This window comes from Nipponia nippon, unplaced genomic scaffold (assembly GCF_047370975.1).
Source record: "Nipponia nippon isolate SJK-2023a ecotype South Korea unplaced genomic scaffold, ASM4737097v1 scaffold_6, whole genome shotgun sequence".
Lineage (NCBI taxonomy): Eukaryota > Metazoa > Chordata > Aves > Pelecaniformes > Threskiornithidae > Nipponia > Nipponia nippon.
In genome coordinates, this window is record NW_028262380.1 from 14,738,287 (window position 1) to 14,764,144 (window position 25,858).

The window sequence follows — 25,858 nt, forward strand, 5'->3', positions numbered from 1 at the left end:
TTTTCTTTTTAAAAAAAAAACCCCAACCTTCAGGCCTGGAAACTTTTTGTCTGATGTAATCACATGGCCTCAAAACAGGGGCTTTACAGAGAAGTATCAAATATCATGACTATGATAAAAATCACAAGAACAGGGAATACTCCTAATTAGTGGTTGGTGACGGGATATGGGAAAATTAAATCTGACTAACAGTCTTGCCTTTAGAAGTTAGTGAGCCATCCCTATCCTGGGTGAGGCATATATGTCTATGGGAAAAATGCTGCTCTATTTGTGTGTCCTGTATCATATTGGTAATTATTTGTGTCTGTGGTGTCAAGATGCAGGCTTCTATGAGGTCATTTGGCTCAGCATCCCTAGCTACTAACTGGCTGACATCATAATACCGATCTTTATTGGTAAGTCTATACAGCCATGTTAGTTTATGGCTCAAGCTAGCATGCAAGACTAAATTCCCCAGCCGTCTATACTGCTCCTATAAGTTGTCTCACACTTTGGCTCAGATCTGGAGCAAGGAAGTGTATTTGCCAAACAGAGAAACTCAGGGGTGGATTAAGCAGTATTGACACAACTGACTTAAACCACAATGAATAAAAGTCTGTGCTTGGGCACAACTAATGCAGTACAGACGCACCTTTTGAGACTGTCTCAGTGACTTGAACAAGCTACTGTCACGTAAAGGCCCTCACCCCATCAAGTGCTGGAAAGAGCTTGCAACCCAATAACATCTTGTCATAACTCCTATTGCATGTAGTAGTATTCTGCCTTTTTGCTCATGTCACCAGACAAAAAGAAGGCAACAAGCAGAAAGAATCCTAGGAAATTTGAACTTACTCAAGCTCAGGGAGTAAATATGAGGGAATTCCCTTTCTGATTTCAGCATCAGAAAAAGGAGATAATTGTTCCTTCTTGATTTAACTGTGTGTTTTGCCTTGCCTTTGTAGTCTATCATGAGCATGATATTCTCCAGAACATTTTTACTATTTCTTCATTCCAAGGGAATGGGGGTTTTCAACTGAGTTAGCATCTTAAGCTAGCTTGTTAGGTAAAGAAGACAAAAATGTCAACCAAAATACATTGTTAAATCATCTCTTCACAATCATTTCTGTAAGATGTCCACGTCAGGGCATGCCAGTATAAAAGAAATTAAATTGTTTGCTTAGCACATTTAAATTTATATTCTCTAAAATGTAGTCTAGATAGCACTACTTGGGTTATCCTTCTTTTCTTTGTGGTTTGTTCAGCTGATGCATCTTTTTGGCAATGCAGTATCATAAAGTTTAATAGTCCTATAATCTTATAGGGTTTTATTGCTGTGTTCTTTATCAAATATTGTTATTTCTCAGTAAACCTTAAGAGCTTAAGATTGAATTTTATTATTTCTTTTTTGCTGACATATTGCCTTAGAAACTCAGATGTAATGTCCAGTTTGCTAAGTATTATCTCTACCTGTAATCTCAGCACAACTGCTTTCAAAGCTGCTTTTTAAAATTGTATTCAGGATGAACCCTAGCAGATATAAGGATTAAGTATTCCGATGTTACTGGATGGTAGAATGACATTCTCCTGGTAAAAATGTGTTTTGCCTATATTTCTAGCCTTTCAGTCTCCAACATGGTATACTTCTTAGGTAGTAGCATCACTTTGTATTTATTGGTAAGTGCTGACAGCTGGTGCTGCACAAAACCTTGACCTTAAGGCAGAACTGTGTGGAAGTGTTGTCCATCTCTGTGTGTGAGTAAATTTCAAGAAAGTTAGCTAGTTTCATAAGTGTCACCATTTTCCTCTAGCCAGACCGCCATATGCCTTGCTCTGTCTCTGGGCAAATTCTCCCTCTTGCTTGATCACAGCCATTGGGCAGTCAGTGGAGCAGGGCTGCTCTCCCTGCCAAACTCAGCTAATGGGAAGAGTCCATGAGGAACAGTACTGACCATTCTACTAAGACTCCTGTATCCTCCCCCACTTTTTTCATCATCTACTAATTTTGTTATGCTTTCCCATGAAGAAAACAAAACAAAACAAAACAAAGAAACAACTCGCCTGGCAAGAATTACTCTTCACCAAGCAATTGTGGTTGATGGTTCAGTTATCCTCTGAGGGGTGAATTTTCAAAAGCATTCAGCACTGACCTAACCCCAATTCTGTCAAAATCAGTCTTAGTTTTAGCATTGGCTTTAATGTTAGCAGGATTAGGCTAATGTTGGCAGTTTTAGTGCCACCCTAATTCATTCCTGTGTATGTTTTCTTTACTATTTTTAAGGAATAATTTAAAATTCACGGTACTTCCTTTTTCAGTGGTTCTGTTCTTATTAATATCTGATCAAAGAAACAAAGCTTCATAGCTAATGTTGGGAAGATTACCCCCAATTCCTATCCTCTGTTCATTTAGAAAGAACCACTTCTCATATATTTGTAAAAGCTAAGTATTTTCTTCTGAATCCCTCTAGGAAGAAAACTTTGTTTCCCCATCTGTAAGTTTTAAAGGACCTTCTGTTGGACTGCACTTATTTCTCCTTCTCTTTCTCTCTTCTCTTTATCACTGCCCATATTCATCCCTACCCAATACTGATCTTAGCTATTTATTATTTTCAAATTTTTCATTTTAATGGAGAGTGTAATTTTTTACAGCTTGCAGTGTCTCAGATCTTATACACACTCTTCAGTTTGGATTTGGTCATATTTGTACCTACCTTGAAATTTAAATTGTTTTGGCTTTGGCTGTGGTCATGTGGCTCTGAATACTTTGATACACTGGTGCAAAAGTAGTATACAACAGGTACAGAACATTTACTAGGGATATACAGAGCAGTCACTTTTCAGGTGCCTTCAATTTTTACAGCTATTGCTGATTATATTCAGCTTTACATTCAGCTTGATATGTTATATTCCACTTGTATTGTCAGATTATAGCTGTAAGCTTGTTTTTAGTTATGACACTAAGGTCATCTCATCTTTCCGTTGATTTCTTTCTCATAGTTGAACTGACATTTCACTTCACAATCCACCCGTCAGAATTTCCATTATGCCTCCAAAGTCATAATCATTGTCAGATGCTGTATCATTCCTCTTGATCATTTGGCATATTCCTCAAATATATATACAGACATGGAGGTAATTAAACTCATGTATCCTTACTATTCTTCTTCTCTTGTTTCAGAAAACCCTATCTTCCCTTTTACTTTGCAAGTAGTGATATCTGAGTTAACAGAACTCTATTCAGCTGCTATGGTTTGAAGTGTATTCAATAACATCTTCATGTTTACCAGTGCTTCTCCTACTACAATGAAAATGGTTTCACCCAAACAGACTTCTGCCCCACTGAGACATCCTGAGAATCAAAAATCTGCCTCTTTCTACTGCCATGATGAAAATCACACACTCTGTTTCTTCCATCTTGCCATGGCCTGTCTCTTTAATCTGAAATTTCCTCCAAACCATGTTCTTCATGCTAAAACTTCATAGCATCAAATGATTAACCTTGCCCAACTGCAAATGATATTTCTGTCATGAGAGAAAATGGATGGCTTAGTCTAACAGTTCTCTGATGAAAAAGTTGAAGGTAGTAGAACTGCACAATATTTCTGATTATTAAAACAAGGCAGATCAGTGGGGGCTAGTTGAAATTATGTATGGTGTGTGAAATTATCTGTAGTCTGAAACTGCATATAGTGGGCATCTCTAAGTAAAACTATAAAAGATTCGGGGCGACATGTTAATTAACTTGTCTAGGTTGCTGAAATCCCCATTTATTATCTAAAGGTGAATATAGGAAAAGCCATGTTGTTCAAGAGTGGTTTTTGAACACAAGTCCATCTGGTGATTTGATAAAAGTATTTAGTTTCTCAAGGCAATCTGAGTGTATACTCCCTAGGCGCCACCGTTTATAGCTTAAATATGACTTGCATGTGGATTCAGCATTACAAATAGGAAACAGCAGCCCTTGGACTTGTACTCTAATGTAGTCCTTTCATCACCTAGTTACCCTTAAGCATCTCCTTTCCTATTGTAATTTGGGCTAAATGCAAAGCATTAGTCCCATCGACAAAAACTAATGGTTCTACTTAGAAAAAGAGAGGTATATTTAAAGTGAAGGAGATATAGATAGCTTGCTTTTCCTTGTATCCAGGAAGTTAACTGGATACTGGCCTGCAGCCATCCACTCGTGGACATAGGACTATTGAAGCAGCACCATTGTCATGAAGGATCAGCCTACACCTCCATCCTTAAAAGCAGTATACCAGGGAATGCATCTTAGTAACTAATGCATGCAACCAAAATCAAGGAACGGCTTTATTTTACCATTGACAGTTTTACTGAAACAAATATTACAGTCCTAGTGTATATGAGGAAACATAATTGAAGAAATAGGCAGCATAGGTGCCGCACCAGGAATTTTTACAATTGTTTGTCACTGTGAGAAAAATGTAACCTTAATTGTCTTTCTCATTTTAGGTTAGCTGATGTGGTAACTGAACTTTATTTTTAGTGCTGATGCTTCAGTTAACATACTCAAGTCAGAACCAAAAGATCATTATAAAAAACACACAGAAATTATTAAAATGCCATGTTCCAGTAAGTCATGGCAAAAGTCACATTTGCAACTGCAGTTAAGCAAGGTAATTATAGTAAAGTTAAGAGAAGTACTTTTAACTTCCACTACCTGGATATTTGACACCATGTCTGGTGTTGGTACAAAGAGGTTTGAAATAACACAGAATTGTGTAAATTCCTCATGTCATCAGAGATGCAATTTGCATAAAAAGAGAATCTGCACTTTAAACGTGAGAGAAATATTTGGAAAAGCTCTAACTACAAAATTCAAAGTGCTGGTTTGGTCAGGAAAGCAGCACTGAATCCTTGCACCTTCACTCAGGAGAAAAAGTTTCTTCATGGAACCCATAATGAAATCAAACAGAAGGGTAACAAATTCTATGCACCATTTTTAGTTGTTATGCATACTCACTACAGTGGAGAAATTAGTGAATTGTCGTCCAGATCTCGCCTCGATAGTTCAACAGTTTCTGATGCTGGAAGTCAGCCTATTCTTAAGCTTTGGCATAGCTGCAGTTTGGCAAAGGTAGCTGCAAGAACCGTGGTGGGTAAAACTAAACTATCAGTCTTTCACATTGTAAATTCTTTTGTGGCCCCGACAATGTCCTCTGTGTAGTGTGCAGCTCCAAGCACAGCAAGGGATGTTAGCAAATAGTTTCTCATCCTCACTTTCCAGGGAAAGGTTTGCCTCAACCCCTCTATTGACTTACCCTGTTTCCCCTCAGTAGCCTGACAGATTCTACTTCCGTTAGCCTCTTTGTTTCACAAAGGACACATGCTTTTGTTTGCTTCATGCTTCTTATCCCTGCACAATGATTCTCCTTTTTTCAGATCTCTCTCCAAAGCCCTCAGCTTCCAGTTAGGCACCCAGTGCTAAGCACTTCAGTCTTTGTTCCAGTCTTTCCATTTTACTTTGCTGTAAATGGGCAAGTTTCATCTGTAACAGTAAGCATATTTGTGACCTTTCAATCTTGCAATAATTCTTGTCATCTCGCCCTTTTCCCAAACACTTGCACCTTTTTTTAATAGTTACTGTTTTAGTTAATTGGGCTATGGCCTTTTTTTAAACTGCCTGTTAAGCTCCATAGACACCTGGGGCACTGGATGCATAAATAATAATTAGTAAAAAACAATGAGATCGAAGCTCCCATTAAATTGTTTCATGGTAACTTTCACCCAGTGAACTTATATCCGGCAACAGGAAAATCAGATACCTTGTAAGGAGTATTAAAGCAGGTTTTGAGGTAATTAATAAAAGATACACAGTTAAGAAATCTGGAGGACCTGGAAAATACCAGCTAGGGGTCTTTGATTAATGGATATATTTAGGTAATTGAAACTGAGGAAGCATTTGCTAGATTCAAAATAGTTATGGAAAACTAAAGACGAACATTTGCAATCAGTCCCATGTACTAGGTGAGAGGGAAAAGCTATTAGTCCATAAGTCCATTTGGAACTCTCATAGGACAAGGCACAGTTTTAGCAGCAACATTCCACGAAGCTCCTAAATGCATATATTCATGATGTTCAGAAAGAAGTAGTTCAGTGAGAAATGTCAAGAGGAATATTGACTATTCCAGTCCCTCCAAATTCTGTTTTAACTGTTCATATTTTGGGGGGAATGTAATGTAGTTCTAGATCTCATTTCAGTCATTCTATTACTATTGTGATCTTTAACCTCTAACATCTCTGTGACGTATAGCACAGTAATTGTCCAAACTTTAGGTACGGAAAATAGCTACACAGAGAGGCACCTCTAGATGGACTAAGGCATCATGATGCCATGTAATGCTGTACCTAACCTTTGCTACCTACTGCAACCCATAGATGCAAGTGTTTCAATCCTGTTTACATTCCATTGAGAGATCTGGGAGGCCAAGAACATGGTCTGGTTTGAATATTCATTCAGAGACAGGAAACCTGTGCTGAGTTGCCTACCTTCTAGAAAGAAACTCTATTCTCCCAGTGAATGACCTGCTTAGGTGGTTACACAGAGCCTTGAGAAGGGGATGAAATGGCTGTATATGTTTTTCTTCTGTTTGTCTGTTTCTGTTGCTGATATTGTTCCTATTTGTTTGGCATAATTAAAATGTCATTGAGACAGAAAGAGATGAGAAGAAACAGAGAAAGCATTTATAAAGCAAAAGACAACATAACCTTGTAGGTAAGAAATGTACTGTGGTGGGGAAGGTGTGCACCCACATAATCTTACAATTAATTCTGTATCCAAAAAACATCTTCACTAATCATTTTCAGGACTGAAACTTTGGTTTCTGTCTCCTCAACTGAGTACCTGAACTCAGAAGGTTATTTAATTATATCTAACTTTCTGCTGCCCATTATTCATATCAATCAGCAATTTTAAAAGATGCACAGCAGGGCTCCATCTCAGTCTAAAATTTTGCAATTCAAGTACTCAGGTAGCAGAAAGCAAAGGCTCCGATTATTTCATAATGAAAAGGAAATCGAATTTAACACACCCGTGTCACCACTAACCTTTGAGTTGTGGTTCCTGCTGAGTGCTGTGGGTTTCAGTGATGATATCATTACAAGAGTCAGTACAGAATCAAGGAGCTAAGTTTTCCTGAAGCTGTGTTGGCTCCATAGAGAGCCTGTTCAGGAAAATGTGTTGCTCCTCCAGAAGTAAGAGAACTGAGGAAGCAACACAGTGCAGAGACATGTTAGTGTCTTTGGAGAATTAGTGGAGTTCAGACAGTATGCTTGGGTTCTGCCAGAGCTGGAAGGGGAGGTGGCAATGTGAGGATTCGAGAGACACCAGCAGCCTGGTACAACAGAAGCAAGAGTGAAGAGGCAACACATGAAGGCCTCTTCTGGGGAAGAGGAAGATAGGGTCGTGAGAGTCTAAGAGAATGGGGGGAGGAAGCCAGGGGCAGGATTACCTAAGCCCAGACACCAACAATTGTATTAAATGAGTATGAGCTGCCAAAATGTCAGAAACTGCTGAATTAGATAAAAGTGAGAGAAACCCACCTTCTCCCACTATCCGTTACAATTTGGCTTATGGATCAAGTCCTGCAAACAGGATGGACCCTCCAGTTAAGGAATTCTACCACACTTGTGCAGTCCTGGGCACTACCAGGAGCATGATGTCTAGTGAGCTTTCAACTTCCTTTTTTTTTTCAATTTATCTGAAGTATTTTTAGCTAATTTACATTAGACAAATTCTTCTTGCAGCACGTAAAACTTCACCAAGATGTGAAACGCCATCCACAATCAAAAGAGTGAACAATTGTCTGGTGTTTTAGAAAAACATTTGTAAAAGACTTTCCTAGATATCAGTGGCATATTTCATGAACCTTTAAAAGTCTAAATTTGCTCCTGGTGTATGCATTTTCAGAGTATGGCTTCGAGACTAAGAAATATGTGTATAAGTGTATAAGCAGCATGCGTGTTTCTCTGTGTGTATGTGTGTGCCTGTATAACATACGTGCACTTAGAAGTACAAAGGTGTTGCAATGGTTGCACAAAAAATGCTTTAATTTTACCTATGATACTTCTATGGGGATAAAACTCTGAGCTATAAAGATAACCTGTAAACATGTTTTTCCTGCTTGTTCTTTTTTTGGTTTTGTCTTCTACTTGTTACTGAGAGAAACGGTGAGAAGGGAGGCAATAGACATTGGTGAGCCCATAAAACGTGTTCAATTTATTAATAAGATTTTAGAAAAAGATGAGACCCAGCCTCCTGTAGGCATGAGTAAGTTCTACAACAGTCTGGTTACCAATCATTCTAAGAGCCAGCTAACAGCTGTCTGACCATTGGATATGGCTATTTGCATGGCTAACAATTGGATGTCTATCTACTATGTGAATGGCTTGCAACAAGCTGTTTGTTTGGAGACTATTCATAATGGCACAGTCAAAAGTCTCCTGAAAGGCATACTCGTTTCCATTTCTGTTCTTTACCCTTCTAAAATTGGCAATTTATTACATCAAAAAATAGCAGTCAACCCAGAAAAGGACAAAATTGACACAGTTCCCTTTTGATCTTTCAGTTTTGAATAGGCACCCACCAATGAACTTCCCAATGAATATTCATTGGATGCAAAAGAAGTACCCAGCATTTTTTTAAATAGACAATTTACTCTAAATATTTAATAAAAGGGATAACTGTTGATACTTTATATAGCACAGATGCTTTTTCAAATATCTTTAGAAAAGAGACAGTTAATCTCCTTGCATGCATTTGCTGTATTATTCCCTTTCTTTTTGTATATGTATGCTTTTCCTGTATTTCCCCATATTTCTGCCCTTGTGGCAGGTTATTGCATACCTCTTCTTTGCACAGTTCTTTTACCTTTCTTTAAAGCAACTGATACTGTTACCTTTGACATAAGCAGTTTATACCATCAATGCTGTCTTCCTTTGCAATCTATACAATGATTTAGGAATTTACAGTGCAGAACAGGGAATCTATCTGAAGTTTTCTTTTACTGCAAAAAGATCATGGGCCAAAATACACTTTCTATGTGTCAAATTCCATTCATTGAAACTTCTCTGATTTCAAGGCAGTAATTCCAAATTTTCATCAGTGTAATCAAGTGTGGAGACTGGTCCAACACTTTCAGCAGAGGTTCTATTGATTTGCTACAAATTACTACAAAATAAAAATGAATTAATTTTAATGTATGCAAACTCAGCAGAAGGGCTTTTTTCACTCTATGGCAGGACAGATGGATAATATGATTTCGTGTATGAGACATGCATTACATTTTTGTCAATGTTTTTTCTATTAGACCTAATAAGATAAAAGCTAAATAAAAGCTCCTAAGGGCAGAACCTACTGTCTTTACATAAGATATTTCATAGCTCTCAAAAAGACAATATATCTTTATTAATTAATATAATTAATATACTAATTTTACATTTGCTGTAATTTCATAACATATTATAGTGTTATGCTCTGCATTAAAGTATTCGAGTGTTCCCATATCAAAGCCATTTGAAAGTACCTTTCAACAAAATTGGCATGCTCTGCAATATTTAGTTGCATCTCCACTGAATAAAAGACCAGTCTTTGCCTTGGGATGTCAGCTTGCTACTTCAGACATCTTAAATAGAAACTTGTTATGACTCTGAAAATGTACAAAATTCAGTCCCAGTGCATGACTTCAGCAGGAGTTGCTTTTAGGGCTCTTACCAAAGTAAGGACTCTGCAAATTGGAGTTAACTGCAAATAGGACCAGATGCTTTTGCACAGGTTTCTTCAACTCACATTGAAACAGCAATTTACAATGCAGCAGTTTACAACTGGTAAGATACAGTGTACTTAAGATTGCTGTTGATATGATACTAAAATGTTTGGCAATGAGATTTATAACATAGAAATCAAATTAATTATAACCCCTGGAAATATATAAACAAATGCAGGTTCAGAAATGCTGAGGGAAGTTCATTGTTTTCTTTTTTTAACTAGTAAGTTCTTCCCACTCTGCCACATTTTGCCTACAGTCATGCTTTTCCATTCACTGATTAGATTACCATGCTGCTTGCTAAACATATTATGCTCCAAAAAGTCACTCAGAAGCTCCAGCTGGTGCAGATGCAGTGACCCGCTTCTTTAGTCAAACTGGTCAGAAGAATCACACTGCACCAGTACATTAGTTACTGCTTCCCTTCAGAGTGCAAATTAGCATGCTTTTTTCACTTTGAGAGCCTTACATGATCTGAGACTTAACTACCTGAGGTACACTTTCTCTCCTCATGCACTGCTGGAAGTCTCTTGAGAATAGCTGAGACCAAGTGATTTAGCTGCAGATGAGAACATCAAATTCTCACTAGACTTCTCAGCTCTGGAGTTTTCATCCCCATATTCTGAGAGTGGCTGGGGCTGCATCTTCTGCATGCAGAAATTGTGCCACTTTGATTAATTAGATCTGCTTACTTTAATGATACTATCCTAGCGATGGGTATGCAGCTATATTGGAATTAAGATCCTACTTTTACTATATTACTCTTCTGCTCAAAACATTAAAAGTAGGATTAATCTCAACTAATGTATTTATAACGTGAACTTCTCCAGCTGAACAAATCATCTAGCCTTTCTTTAGAGTCAGTGAAGAGAAACAGAAACAAAATTATTCTTGCTAGTTTAAGGATCAGATCTACAAGGATCAAACAGTGGAAAGCAGTGATTAAGCCTGTATTGTGTAAGTCAGAACCACAGTAGAGACCCCAATTAATTCTGAGTGTGTAGGTTTGTCCACAGAGCACAGTGCAGCATTAATTTAAAGCAGACGTTAAAGCCCAGAAACAGCAGAGCCACATTATCACAATTCTGTGGTTGACTTACTATAACTATCTCTCAGAAGTTTCAATGCCATCTTAACACAACTATGATTTTTGACTTCTAGAGTTAGCTCAGATATCTCTGCAACAGGATACAATGCAGACATGCCCCTTCACATTCATTCATCAGCGAGTTACACTTGCATTGAAATAGCTGTATCAGCTCTACTGAGATCAAGCATCTTCATAATGGTAGAAGTGCACCAATGTCAAGGGTTATATATGTTTAAAATCAGGCCTCAAACTGACATAGTTATAGTAGAAAGCTATATGGGTAGACCAAGTCCCCGTCTATTGACCTCCAGGGCACAGTGCAAAGCCCATCACTTTATTCAGGCTTTACTTCCAGTGTAAATAGCCTTTTTTTTTTTTTCCATTGCTCAGCTGGAGGGTTAGGGACATTACTCTTGTGTCTTTGTTGTATTATATCATAGGTAATTGAAAACTTAAGTAGTTTAATCTTCAGGCAGGCAACAGTTGGCAACGTATCAAATTTTATTGAATGGTTTTAATGTGGGGTGCACTGTGAGGCCAAGGGCAAGGCAGAGAGTTTCAGCTTTATTGAATCAAATTTGGAGAGTATGTATTTGGTCTCCACGTATACTCTATTCATGTACAACATCAAAGACTTTTTAACCACCCAAAACTTGGAATTTTATCTCTTACTGCTCAGGCTGACTTGTACTGTTTACATGTTCCCTGGTGGATGTAAATTTCGCTAAAGCAAGTATGCGTGCCACTGTTATGGCTATAGGACTTACAGATCATGGCTACTAGCAATGGTCTCTCTGCTGAAATACTCCACTGAATCGCATTTTGTTTCACCAGTTAAATAAGACCTACTAAGTCAATGCTTGTGCATATGTAACCTCAAACCTGCAGTCTATATTCTAGCAGCACTCTGAAAAACAGCAATGAGTGGGTTGATTTTGCTTGAGTTTGGTTCAAGATCAGTGACAGAGTAAATGTAGCTCAGACCACTGCAATGTGAACTAACCACTGTTACATATCTTAGCTACAACTTGGAGGAAATGCTCTTAGTAACAGGAATATCATGCAGTCTGTGTCCTGAAAAACTGCCTTTCTTATAGCTGTAAGGCTGGCTTAAGGTGAACAGAGGTGATCTCAGTTCAGTTTGTATTGAACAAAATGGATATGCAGGGACAAGGACTTTTAGTAGGTCACTCAGCAAGAGGTCTTAAAATTCTAACTGAAAAAAATGCAGAGTCAGAAACAGGAGACGAGGGTGTGTCCAAAGTTGGAAAACGCAGACTTTAAGTCCTGGATGGGTTTATGGTTGGTTGATTGACTAGAATGATTGCCAAATTCTTTTCCTTTAGCCCATCACATGGAAAATAAAATTTTAAAATGGCACTGTATGAAAAATTACATGGAAAAGAAGATTTTGCTTCTTGGATTGAACTATTAAAATGAAAATTATGTCTTCTCTTGTTAAAAGAAATCTGGTATGTGACTATTGCATTAGCAGGCAAAAGATTTTGAAATTATGCATCCAGTAAAGTGAGTTAAAATGGATTCCGTATGTTAAAACAGTCATCATTCTGTTCTCTAAAGAAATCATCCTGGTTTGCTTACAAAGTTAGTAATGCTCCATCTTCCAAAGCTGAACTGCCTTTCTGATATCTCCTCCTAGCTCTCCAAGGTATGTTCATACCTCTAGATCACCTGCAAGCCTATTTGATGTAGGGTTTCTTTGCTTCCATAACCTCTTAGACACAACTATCTATCTACACTGGTAATTTCTCATCCAAGTTCTTATGTAACACCTGGATTATTTTTACTGCAGCAAATACAGTTTTGTCCCATACATGCCAACACAAAAAGTTCCTACTCATCACTTTGATCATGTTACATCTCCAATGGCATCTCTCAGTTGGTTCCCATTTCCCTAATAGATCCAAGATAGGTTCCTTATCTCAATTACAAAGGCCTTCATGACATACTGCATAATTCGTGTCATTTCTATGCAGTATCCAGAGGCAGTGGCCACTTACCACCTCTCATCATGTATGTTGACTTTGCACATGTCCCAGATAAGCACTTCAATGCTTTCTCCCTTGCTGGGGAGAAATTTTCTGTAAACATATTCAAAATTTTCTTTATCTTCTTTCAAGCCTGACCTGAAAGTCATACTTCTAAGCTTCCCATCACACCCCAGACTATTGCTTACCATAGTTAACAGGAAGTAAGATTTAATATCAAGGCGTTGCTCATCTACAGCCTGCATTGCTTCCCTTTAGGGCACAAGTCAGTATTTATGACTATCAGTCATGCCTGTGCTGAGAGTGGAACAGACAGCAACCAAAAGGATTTTGAAAAAAGTGTGTAGCAAATGAATTGATTGCTGTGTGGTAACTCAAGGTGCTCAGAAAAATGTGAACTCGTTCCTTCCCTGTGGAAGGGGGCACTGGAGCTGTGAGAATGCAGACGATTTAGTAAGACTATCCATGGAGAAGTAACTCGACAATGAGGGTCTAGAGGCAGCATTTCAAGTAATCACAAATTAAGCACTGTACGCTTTATAAGTCAAATGCATATTTAAACTTCACCCAGAAATTAGTGTTGAGTGTTGCCTTAAATACAGTTTGCTGTAGGGGAAACATGTTACCTGTATTGCTCTTTGAGAAGTCTTGTGCGCACAAAACCTTTGATCTCCAGTAAACAAAATGTAGCATTTTGGAGCATGATGACTGTAAGACTTAACTTCAATAATTAAAAAAGATCTAATGCAAATAGAAACAGACATTTTGGCATATAGACCTGCTTTAGAAATCTGCAGTAAATCTCAGTCTCTTCCTTGCTAGGAAAAAGAAAAAAGCCTGTGATGGATTTGTCACAGAACCGAAGCATAAAGTGAAGAATTTCTTTGAGAAAATAGATTTAAAAAACCTGTAATTTACTAAGCAAAAAAACACAAATAAATAAATAAATATACTTTTGGTGCAGAACTTGGTAATTCTACCCAGTATTTCCAAATGTCAAAATGCAAGCCATGACCAGTCTTCCACTTAGATCAAACAAAACAAGTAGGCCTCTTTCTCCTGATGCGAACAACAATTTAGGTACAGTATTAAAAGACTGTGCCCCATGGAGACTGTAATTTGAGATACTAAGATCACAATAAAACATTATACAACTTGTATTAAAATGTCTGAAATTACTAAGATAGTTGAGAAGGTAGTTGAGAAACCATTGAAGAAGTCCCAAAGGAATCAAATCCTCCATCTCTTATTTTTTCTAAAAATCAAAATTATACAGATGTAAAAAAAAACCAGAAAAACCCAACTTTACCAAACTTCCCAGTGTTGCATGAATGAAAAAATGTACAAGCCTTGTATGAATGAAATGAAATACCTTCTCACATCAAAGCTGGTGGATTCACATACTACATACTGATCATCAGAGCACCTTGCACCACGTGGAGAATAGTAAAACTAATCGGAATAGATTTTCCAATAAGCCTTGAAAACACACTGGTTGTGTTATCAAGCCCATTCACGTTTACAAGCAGAAGCACCAGCAGAACTGAAAGAATTGCTGGAAGATTTAAATAAAGAAAAAAGCAGTCCTTTTACATTCTTCTGACTAGCTATCCTCAGGATGTGCTGTAGCTCCGAACCTCCCACTAGGTTCCATGGGAGCACTTTGTACACATCTTGGGGCAGAATATTAAAATTAATGGTCATAGACCTCTTCACACCACCACTGTGCAGATATTGGTATTATGCAGACATCTTACAACTTACTAACCAGCCTCCATTAACTTAGTTGGCTGTGTGTTGTCCATTGGTATCTTGGTGAAAATATAAAGCCATTGGCTGCGTATTCATAGTTTTTGGGGCAGGGCTAAGAGGAAAGCTACTTCAACCTGTAATTTGATAGCAAGAGCCTTCTCAGTCTCATGCTGCTACTTAAGACTTATCTCAGGTTTCTGCATTTCCTCCCAGCATGTCCCCACACATGAAACTGGTGCAGGGACTGTGATACCACCTTTAGCTATCAGAGGATTCTCTATAAACTGAAATTTCCAGCTGGTATGTAATTCAGCGATAGAAATAGTTTGTGTAAACAATATAATATAAAGACATTCTAGCTAAGTTGAAGATTGAGCCCTATGAGTTTGGCAGAATTCAGGTGCTCTAGTAAACTTGATGGGGCCATGTTGCAATTACCGCCGTGTGTAAGCTGGATATAATTCAAAAGAATATTTAAACAATGGCAGTTTAGCTGATACATGCCAAAAAGTGCTATAATTACTCTTTAATACACTAATTACACTGTATGGTTATTCTTTTTTATATATATAATTTAATTACCAATAAGCTCTGTAATTAGAATGTTTACTCTGAAATAAATATTATGAATGCAGCCAAATTTTAAAATACCAGTTAAATATGAAAGTTACAGTGCAGTAATATATTTACATGTTCAGTATATAAATATGAGAATTCACCACAGTTACTCAAAGAACACAGCACAATGTAGTAATATTCTAAATATAGTGTGACTATAGTGTTGTTTATTTATGTATTATAAACAGTATTCTCTCATGGTCTGTTCTATGACATGCAAGTTTAAAGTGCGTGGCCCAAACTCATCTCACTTCTCATTCATTAATTCTTTTTGTCCAATTCCTCTTGGAAGCTCTCCAGTATTTAACTATGACAGTGAAAGACAGTGATGTTATGATATGAAGTTGTCAGAACACAAAATGTACCAGATTGAGATTATCTTCATAATCCATGCTGCACAATTCATATCTTATAAGAAGATGTTTTACTTGAAATGTTATCAAATGAAGCATTTTGTCATTAAGCATTTATTTTATTATGCTCTTCACAAATGACAGTGAAATGAGATCCTGGTTTTAGACTTGTCCCTAGGCATGTGTAGGTATCCCCTCACTTTAAAATGCGAGTATTTTTAATCTTTGATTTATTTATCTTTGTCAAAAGTTTCTGTGGTAATGATAAATTAGTTCCCATTCATAGGTGAGAACTGAGACACAAATAGATGAATAATGACATGACACAAGTCTTATTCTCAACTTCTAACTTAAATTCTACATTGAACATTCTAACATTCTACATTCTATTGTATTAACAGACCTTACATTTCTAAGAAAATTATGCATGACAGGCTTGTTGCCCCATGTACCAACTGCAGTTCAATGTTTCTGATGAGATGTGTGAAATAAACACTCATGCATTCTCTTATCTGAATGTTAGCTTAACAGCAGTTAACCACAGTATGTATTTGTTTTTCCATTCTTTATTTTGAAAAATGTCTGTTCTGGTTCTCACTTTTTCTCACCTTTCCCTTTATCTTTCATGCTTTTTTTTGGAGATGGAAAAATCTGAATACAAGCCACCTTAATGTCATTCATGAAAGTACCATGTTCTGGTATAGCTCCAAGAATAACATCATAACATTGTATTTTGGCAGACAGGCAAGCAAATACTCTTCAAACTTCTGATTACAAGAAATAGCTGCTACCATTATCTTATAAAAATATTCATAAAACATTTTTATGTTTGTGCATTGGTGATCTCTGCTTCTCCATGACTGTTTCTTAAGTCCTGTGGTGTGATATCACAGATTCACCATCCATAAGGCATTAGCTGATCGGTGAGTGCATTACCTCTGATGCTACAGCTGTACCACTTGACACTAAGCTTTACCTAAAGCAGCCGCAGAAGGAATCAAGTCAGTAGTGGTGGAGAGGAGGGAGAGAAATCCAATTCAGTGGCCAAGTCCCACCATCCGTTGATGCTTTCTAGCCAATAACTTGTTTAAATTGTCACCAAATTGTTTTTGTTTGATTGGAATATCAGAATCTCACATTTTCCAGCATGTCTGAAGGGTAAGCAAGCTGAAATGTTAGATGGGAGATTGGTTTTGTGCACTGTATAAAATAATACTCACCATACATTACTAGAGTAGACAAGGCTTGGTAATTCATGGCCATCAGATTGATGAGGAGAATTTTATTGAATTACTGAAGCTTCACAGCAATGACAATGAGACCCTGGGAAGCTAGCTGAAGAGAAAACAAGATTACACAAGTCCAACAATTCAGAATGAAATCATCAGTCTAATGAGCCATGAAGTTATCCACACTATTGTAAAGGAAATTAATTGTGGTTCACAATACCATTCTGTCATAGCTGATAGAACTCAGGATTACATAGATATAGCATGCAGGAGAAAAGTGTCCATCTTCACCACATTGACCCTGGCATGCAAGCTAACAAAAACTCAGTTATAAGTTCCTAGACACCAAACAATTCCTTGGACTTTATTGGAAAAACTGCTTACTGACATTGAGTTACTTGTTGCTAATGCACAATACTCATGAATAAATCAAGAACATTCTCAAGATAATGTCCTTAAGTGCACATACTTTCAAGTGTATGTACATTTTGAAATGAGATGGGATTTGTAGATCATCTAGTCTGCTCCTGCTTCATAAGAGGACAGTTTCAATAGAATCTAGTACCCAGCCATATGAGAGCCATATTCAAAGGAAATTAAAACTGGAGGTATAAAAACTAAGGCCAGCAGTCTCTCAATGGGAGAATGCAACTGTAAATGTGCTTGCTTTAATGTCCCACACTCATAAAACCCCTGATGAGTCTGAAATAAAAGTTTATAAGAGAGCCAAAGCACAACACTAAGCAGAGTATGTCAAGTAAATTTTGTCAAAAAAAAGTTAATGAGGCAAAGAACTGATTCAACTGTGTCTATTATTAAATAAGCAGAAGAAATTGTCTAAACATTAGACTTGGATCCAACAGCACCTCCATAGCCCAAAGCTTCCTCTGCTATTGTGCTGTTAGAGGAGACAACAACTTTATATAATCAAAGGAAATGAATTTTTCAGACTTCAAAGAAATTTAAGTGTGTTTTGTCCAGCTGAAGACCTCGTTCCTGTAGGGTGATCTGAATGAATATCCACAGTTGGAAGGAATGTTTCATGTTGATGTGAATGAGGAATTTGCTGGCTGTGAACCTGAGGAAAAAAAATCATGATTAAGAAATATCCCCCACTCAGAATCTGACCATATGAAATATAACTAGAGACATTTTGCACACTAGAACAACTCCTGTTGGGAGCATGCAGTCTGGTAACTGTCTCAGCACAGCTGCAGTCCCTTCAGTGTGACAACTTCACCATCAACTGCCACAGAGAGGCTGTGACTGCAGAGCTCCATAGTTGAGCCACCTCCAGACTAGACTGAGGACAGATTAATTTATTTTCCTTTTCTACCAACTTTGCCTGCAGTGTTTGTTATTATACTTACCAGCCCAAAGATTCACAGCACATGCTGTTTCCCCAAATGTCTGCTTTGTTAGGAACTGTCTAGCTTTGAATGCTCTGCATGCATCATATCATCATTTCAGGTCGTATCAGGGGAAAGCATGCTTTATCAGTGCCTTTACCCTTTATACAGAGCTGTGCATTTACCCAGAAGAACAACACAATTTTAGGCAATATGCTTAACATACGCAACTTAGAAAAAGGAGCAAAAGGAGGATCTCAGGCAACCCTTGTTAAAATTTCACTATTGTATTGCAAATTTTGTTTGGCTATTGTAGCTTAGTCCCACTCTCACTACCAGTGAATCACCCTTGCTGGATGTGACACTCCTGTAGCTCATAAAAATACATCAAAAGAGAAAATTTGGTGACTTTGGAAAGGTGTTGGACAGCAATCTAATCATGCCTTTTCACCCAAAAAGCTCAAGGCAGAGGGGGGATGAAGTGTTAGCACCATGAGCTACCGTAAGGTCCGGGGAATTAATTAAGAAGTAGAAATAGCTATCAAGTACACAGAGAAGTTGCTGTCAAAATTCATCAATTTGTTAAGCGGGTGATGGATTTGATAGACGTTGAACTTTCAAGAAAATTGTGCAAGTGGTTAAAGTGGCTAGATTAGTGTAAGAAACCATCACTTTACCTGAAAATTAATGTATTCTGGCCTACTATGTGACCTCAGCTTTTCATTTTAGAGAATCTTTATTTTGGGGGAAGATATTTGAATCTGTGCGAATGTTCCAACTTTCATGTATCAGCCAGAGATTGTATTTGATGAGGGGAATGAATAGAAGACAGTTGCCAGCTTGAGATGCTTCAGTCCAAGTCAAAGTATAAAAATATACATGGAGAGAGAAAGAGTTTCAGAAGCATTTTCTGGATAATTTGTGTGTTATAATTTCTTTGGGGCTAAAAAGTCTTACTTTAAAGACTTATTTTATGCAGTGGAGAGATTTTAGCCTGTTTTTGTCTTAAGTAACATGTACAGAGATATCCATGCATCTTGCTGCACCACAGTTTACCCATTATGAAAGGAAACAGAACATTTTGAAATTTTTGGATACTTTCAGAAAAACTGATGTTGCAAAATAGCAACTGTAGTGAATCAAGTCCAGAATCTTGATTCTAACAGCAATAGATGCTAAATGTTTCAAAGGAAAAGCTATTCTATTTATGATCAATGCCACTGTAGATTTTAGAGCAAAACTCTTACATCCTGAGGCCATTTCCTTTACCTGCTTTTGCTCCAGTGAGGTAGAAGCCTAGTGCGTGCATGATTAATTTCCACATTCCATTGCAATAACTTGAGTAATTTTGTAGTGAGGTTCCTCAGTGTAGTCTGTTCACCTGTTCATTACTCAACTTCCATTTTCATGCCTGACCAGTTCCTTACAAGTACTCATATGGCCAATTTCATTACCAGTCTCATCTTGCTAACTATTGCTGTTCTTGAACAATCCTGTTCACCCATAGCTGCATCGGCAGGGTACATAAACCTGCAAAAGAAAGCCACTGCATCGTTGCTAAGAGTGACCATATACTTTGCAGCACTGTGATCAGCCAAGGTTTGCAAGAAACCAGTGCAGAAAGCAAAACTAAATCAGTCAGGAACACTAATTTCTTTCACATCCAGTACATACATATATCCTTCCACATCCAGTTCTCCTCATGAGACGTAGGTTGTTTGTATAGATGTAGTGCTTTCTGCTATCCAGTAACCAAATACATTTGTTAAGTAAGGTCATTTACAAGTAAGGAGCTCCATGAAATAGCAAACTGCCCAACTGCAGGTCAGTGCACAATCCTCTCTTGTCCTGTATCTCGTAGTGGACCAGACTCATAGTCTAGCTTGTAACAAGCAATAGCAGTATCTCATAGTCTGGAAATGCAGATACTCCCTATAATTTTGAAATTACAGGGAGGGTGGAAGAGAGCAGACCTGAGGGGATTTTCAAGAATACCTGGTAATGGAAAGAGAGGACTCAAAAGGCACATGACTTTTGTTGGGGTAATATAGAGAACAGCTCATCAGTGACAGTAGTTGTGAGGTGAATAGCTGTCAGCAGAGCTACATCATTTTTAAAATAGTCAAATTCTCCCACACAAGAAAATACAAGGACAGCAAAATCCCATAAGTAAAGTTCAGCTGCAGTAGCTGGAGTCTGTACCCCATAAAAGACAAGAAGTAGTTCTGTGTCTCCCCGCCTATACTGTATGAAATGGACCCTCATCTTGGTTTCTGTTACCTCTTCTACAGCCCATATATCTCCACTCACATCCTGGACAACCAAACAGCAACCATAACTCCATCCCTAGGTGTAACACACCAAAGCAAACACTTTAGCAGGTTTCAATCCTGCAATTTCCTCATAAAAAATAATACCCAATGTAGAAAAAGTCACTTAAACATAGATCAGCCATTCAGACACTTCCCTGAATATTAGAGAAACACAGCTTACAGCTACCGTTTTTCACGGTATCTCACTTTCTTAAACATCCCAACAGAAAACCACATGCAGAATTACTTAAAGTGTAATTCATGAAAGCCACACCAACCCTAGAGTAATCATTGTAACACAGGAACTTATAGCCAATAAACATTGTTTAAAGTACGAGGCTGTATGCTGGTGCCTCTGGATTGAGGTGCGAGTATGTGGGTTGCGGGTGATGGAAGGGAAGTAGTTGGGGTTGAGAGGAAAAATTGATCAGTGGACTGTAAATGGGGTGTGGAATGATTTAACTGCTTGCTTGTCTTCATTTGTGGGCTGTGAAATTTAGGAGCCTTGTCTCAAAGTTCGCGAAGATCTGGCGCACGAATATGTGTCTGTAGTGTGTGTGGGTGTAAAGTAAAATTAAATATACATTGCAGTACATCAAATTTTCTTGGAGAGGAAATAAATTAGAGTCTGGTTCTTGCTCGTGCATCGAAGTAAAAATGGTATCATTTAATTGAGAAGTTATGAGATGACAGTAGTAGAAAGTGAGTGAGAGAGAATGAGAGCCAAAAGCTATAAATATATTACTCATGCCCAGTGTTTTACTGAGAGCTATAGAGAAGCAGTTAAAGAACGGATACAACATCATCTAAACGCCCCCTCTTGCGTTTGTTCTGAAAACGGCAGGTTTGTGCTCAATAGTGGGACAGGAGAAATCTGCTTTTTAGTTGATGAGTCCCTTACAGCAATGCTTAATGACATTTTAAAGACTACACCACGTATCCTGACTCTGAATGTAAAGACAAAGTCAAGTACCATGTAAAGATTTTTGTAAAAATTAACTTGAAATGTGCAAAAATATTTTGCCAATATAAAATCACCTCAGTAGAAGGAATCCTGAAGTTCTGACAAAGCTTTTCCTTACAGAGAAATCTCAGCTGTGCCTTGAAGATGCAAGATACTTGCATCTACAAGTGTATTCTGCATTTTACAATAAAATTATTGTAAGTGCAAAGTAGACAAATGACAAATGTGAAAGGATATTTTGTTGAAAGGCAAGCATAGATTACAAGGCTTTAAGGGTGGTACTCAAAGAAAAGTCAAATGTGCGAGTGAAGTTTCACTAAAGAAAAAACAGTGTATATAACAGGTTCTGTAGCTGTTCAAACCTAAACTCAGAAATTGCACATGAATAAGTGTCAACTTCACATTTTGCCTGGAAATCTGACCACTCAGAAAGTGCAGTATATTTTGTTAAAGGTTTACCGCCTGTGGCTTGAAAGCACTAATATTAAGTACAAGAATTTAAAACCAAAAGTAAGAGCTGCTTTGGCACATGTTTTTATAGCTTGCATACTTGAGGTTTATTTAAAATCTAATCCACAAACTACTCTGACACAAACTTGCTCATTTAGATGCTGGTGGCATTATTGGTCATGTACTAGTCTCGTTTGACAAAGTATGTGCAAGCATTTTTGCAGTAAAATATTACTTTGCAACATTTTCTGTCACAGCAGTTAAAAAATCCTTTACTTCATCATATAAGCAAATGAGAGGGATAGGAGGTTGGTTGGAATGATTAGGGGACATAAACACGTGGTGAGAGACTTGTAACTAGACAGACAAATCTAGAGTTAAAACAGAAGAAACTGTTCCATGTTATCAGTTGCAAGATGTCATTTCATTTTTCAGTTTCTACGTATTTGAGGAATGTCTGCTTGTGCTGAAATGCTGAGAAAATACATACACACATACTTTTCAGACAATTCCAGCAAGCCTTGGCAATTTTTTTATTGATCCTCCATTCATTTCACTGAGTGTTTTGACTAAGGACCAGGAAGAGTTATATCTCAGTCTTTTGTCAAGATTCTTATACTGGCCTTAGCTCTTACAAAGCCTTATTTGTGTGAATTCCTCTGCAAGTGTGGTCCATCCCACTGTATTAGAAAAGAAAATAGAAAAACCCTGCTCCTACTAGTGGAGTTTTACAGAACTTGGACCTGAACGCCCACTGTTGTAGTATACAGTCACTTCCATGATTATTCTTATCCAAAATGCTGGGAACAGTTATAATGCAATTTGAAAGCTCAGGCATCCTTTTGCTATTTTTCCTGATGCAGAATGTTTCATGTTTCATTTGTCACAAAACAAGCCCTGTGTCTGTACACGCAGCTGTAAAGCAATCCCCTTCCTGCTTCGTTCCTAACTAGTCATGAAAAAGTTAAGCTCTGAATAGACAACTGCTAGCCATTCTGTTACTATCTTTTCCTCAAAATGTTCTTTAAGAAGTTCTAGCAAGAGTGAAGGCAATCATTTCTCTGTGAATTCATTCCAAAACTAAAGATGAGAGAAATCACATGAAATTTCCTAGAATCTGTGTGTTATTATCCTTCAGCTCTGTAGAGCCAAAATGTCTTTGGCGGATTTTCTCCTACCTCTTTTAGCCAAATGCATATTTTTCCCTTTGATGGTGATTCATATTACAAGCAATTAGGTCTTGCTCAATATTATCTTTCCATGTTCTTCTTCACTGGCCTGAGGATTGAAACTCCTAATGATGGCTGTCCAAAATAAGCCTCGCTGGTCTGTCTTCCATCATCCTAACCACATACTCTGCCCACTCAGGTCACTGGGATTTCACTCCATTCACTGCATTTGGCTCTTCATAGACCTCCCACAGTCCCTTGTTCAATAGTTCTCGCCACACATCTCTCTCTAACTGGCCCAAACATTTATCACAGGACTTTATTCTCAAAGATCTTTAACTGTCTTTTGTTCTTTTTCAGTAAATTCCCTTCTTTCCTATCCACATAAAACAACAGATCTCCCAGTGGTTCTATATATTGGCAGCTTGGTCTTACTCTGCAATTGCCTCGAGCTAAACATTATCTTCAGAGAAAAGCAACAACTCTTCCTCCTCTGTACTAATTGCACATTTTCCATCACCAAAATGTTGCTGAAGTTTTCTGGAATTCATAGCTGGAATACATGATTTGGAAATTATCTTTAGAAATTATTAGTTTAATAGTTTTGATTAAACCGCTATATTTATCAGATTTTAGTAATATTTCATTCATATATATCATGTTTTTATGACTGTTTTCTTTTTCACTGTCACCTTAACAATAAAGTTTCAAAGCTAAAATGTCATTTCTGACTTTATTCCAAGTTTCTAGTATGAATTATGTATGCATTATCACATGAACTTATCCTCCCAGAGCTATTGTTATTTTTCCTGTTCCTGACCACCAAGTTACACAATTGCAATATTGCATATTGTTTCCAGATTAACATGGAGGTTTCCCATACAAACAATAGTTTTATTACATTTTACCCGTATTTACATTTTTAAAAAAATCAAATCCTCTAGTATTTGATTCCATGGCAGAGAGGGAACATAATATGCTATAAAATTAGCCTTAAATCATGTAAATATCCCCTAATTCCTTTAGCTCCAGGCAAAAGATGGTATCTCTGAGAGAAAAGATTTTTAAAGCTTAAGGACTCCTATTTTGCATCCAAGCAGTAAAAGCCACTGAAGTATTGCTGTTACCTTTGTATCACTATTTGTGAAGAACAAAGGCCTTTTTAAGCAGTGCAAAGCATATTGGTGCAATTAAAGTCTGTTAATAACAATTGAAAGTATTTTCATAAGTCAGTGCAAACTGGGGTTTTAATCTCTAGTGAAAAGATTTAATCAGGAATTTCGAACACACTGTAATTGCTGTAAAAACTGCCAACTTGGTAAGGAGTTAGACAGAGAGTTTATCTCCTGTTCATCTGTCTATATTCTTCCCACTTGAGATATTGCCTTGTAAGCTCACTCTTTATCCATAGCTTTAATGTCATTCTCATACTTGTTTTACTCTTTGGTAGAACTCAGTATGATCACAACTTCTATCAAGTCTTAAAATTAGTCGGGCTGTAAGCAATTCCTGTTTGGAAGTGCACTGCATTGTAAATGAAAGTGCACAATATAAACATTAACCAAGAAAGAAAGAAAACAAGATTCAGAGTATAGTGCAATGAAAGCATGGGAAGGTGGACATCACTTTAACAGGGTTATGTGGAAGCTGACCGTGGAAGAAGTTACATTCTCTGCTAAACATTTTGCTAATGCAATAAACAATCGCTGACATTTGGGAAATGGACAGCGGCACACAAAAATGCCAACAGACTCACTTAAGATAACTTATAAATACTAGTATAAAGAAACTGCTTTTGCTTGCAAGTGGTTTATTGGCTGCAAACCTCTCATACTGCAGCTTTCTGGAAAGCTATCAATGAATCAGACTATTTAATTTTTTTTTTTATATAGATAACCAGGGGCTCACCATCAGAAAGCTTTTGCCTTGCAAAAGGTGTTTCCCATGCCATTTTGTCCAAGCTTAATGTTGCTAACCTGCACTTCATGCCAATAGGCATGTTTGTCTTCATATGGGCCTTCAAGCCAATTTAAACAGGGGAGGAGAGGTGATGGAGAAAACCTGAGGCAGCTTGCCTGTATAAAATGTTGATGGGAATCCTCCATTTACCCTGCATTTTGTCTGTCCTTCCGTGTAGAATGTAAGACCTTTTGACAAATGACTGTCTCTGCTTACAGGCCTAGTCTAGAGTCCCTGAAATAAACAGAAAGACTTTGATGGTCTTCAGTAGCACTTGATTCCCAGTGTGTGCATGTACAAAAACCCATCTAGGTCAGGGCATGTCAGTGCTGTTGCAATTATAGAGAAGCTAGCTGTAACTCTGCCATGAAGGCTCAGTTACTGTGTACCCAAAGCAGAGAATGTATTATCCAGGCAGCAAATCCACCCTCTATTTACAACACAATTTTGGAGTGCAGGATGAGTCTTTTTAAGTCTCCAGGTAAATACATTATCTTAATTTAGCCCATAATTTGTTTAAAACTGGATCTGTCCTTCAAGAAATTTAGCATCTGTGTCAGTGTTTTCTTTGAGTCTGGTTACACATAATGGTAATCCAAACACATTAAGATTAGGGCAGTCTGGCACCTAAATAACTTTAATTCTGCCCTTCAGTGATACCACAAGTAGAGAAAACATAGGATTGGGGAATCTCATGTGCTTTTAAAAATAAAATATAATCTAATCCAGGACCACAAATACAAAACGCTTTAATTATAATCATATAATTACCACAGAGTTAAAGATGTTTCAGACCCTTAATCTTCATTGATTACCTTAATGAGTGGATCTCTTTTAAGTTTA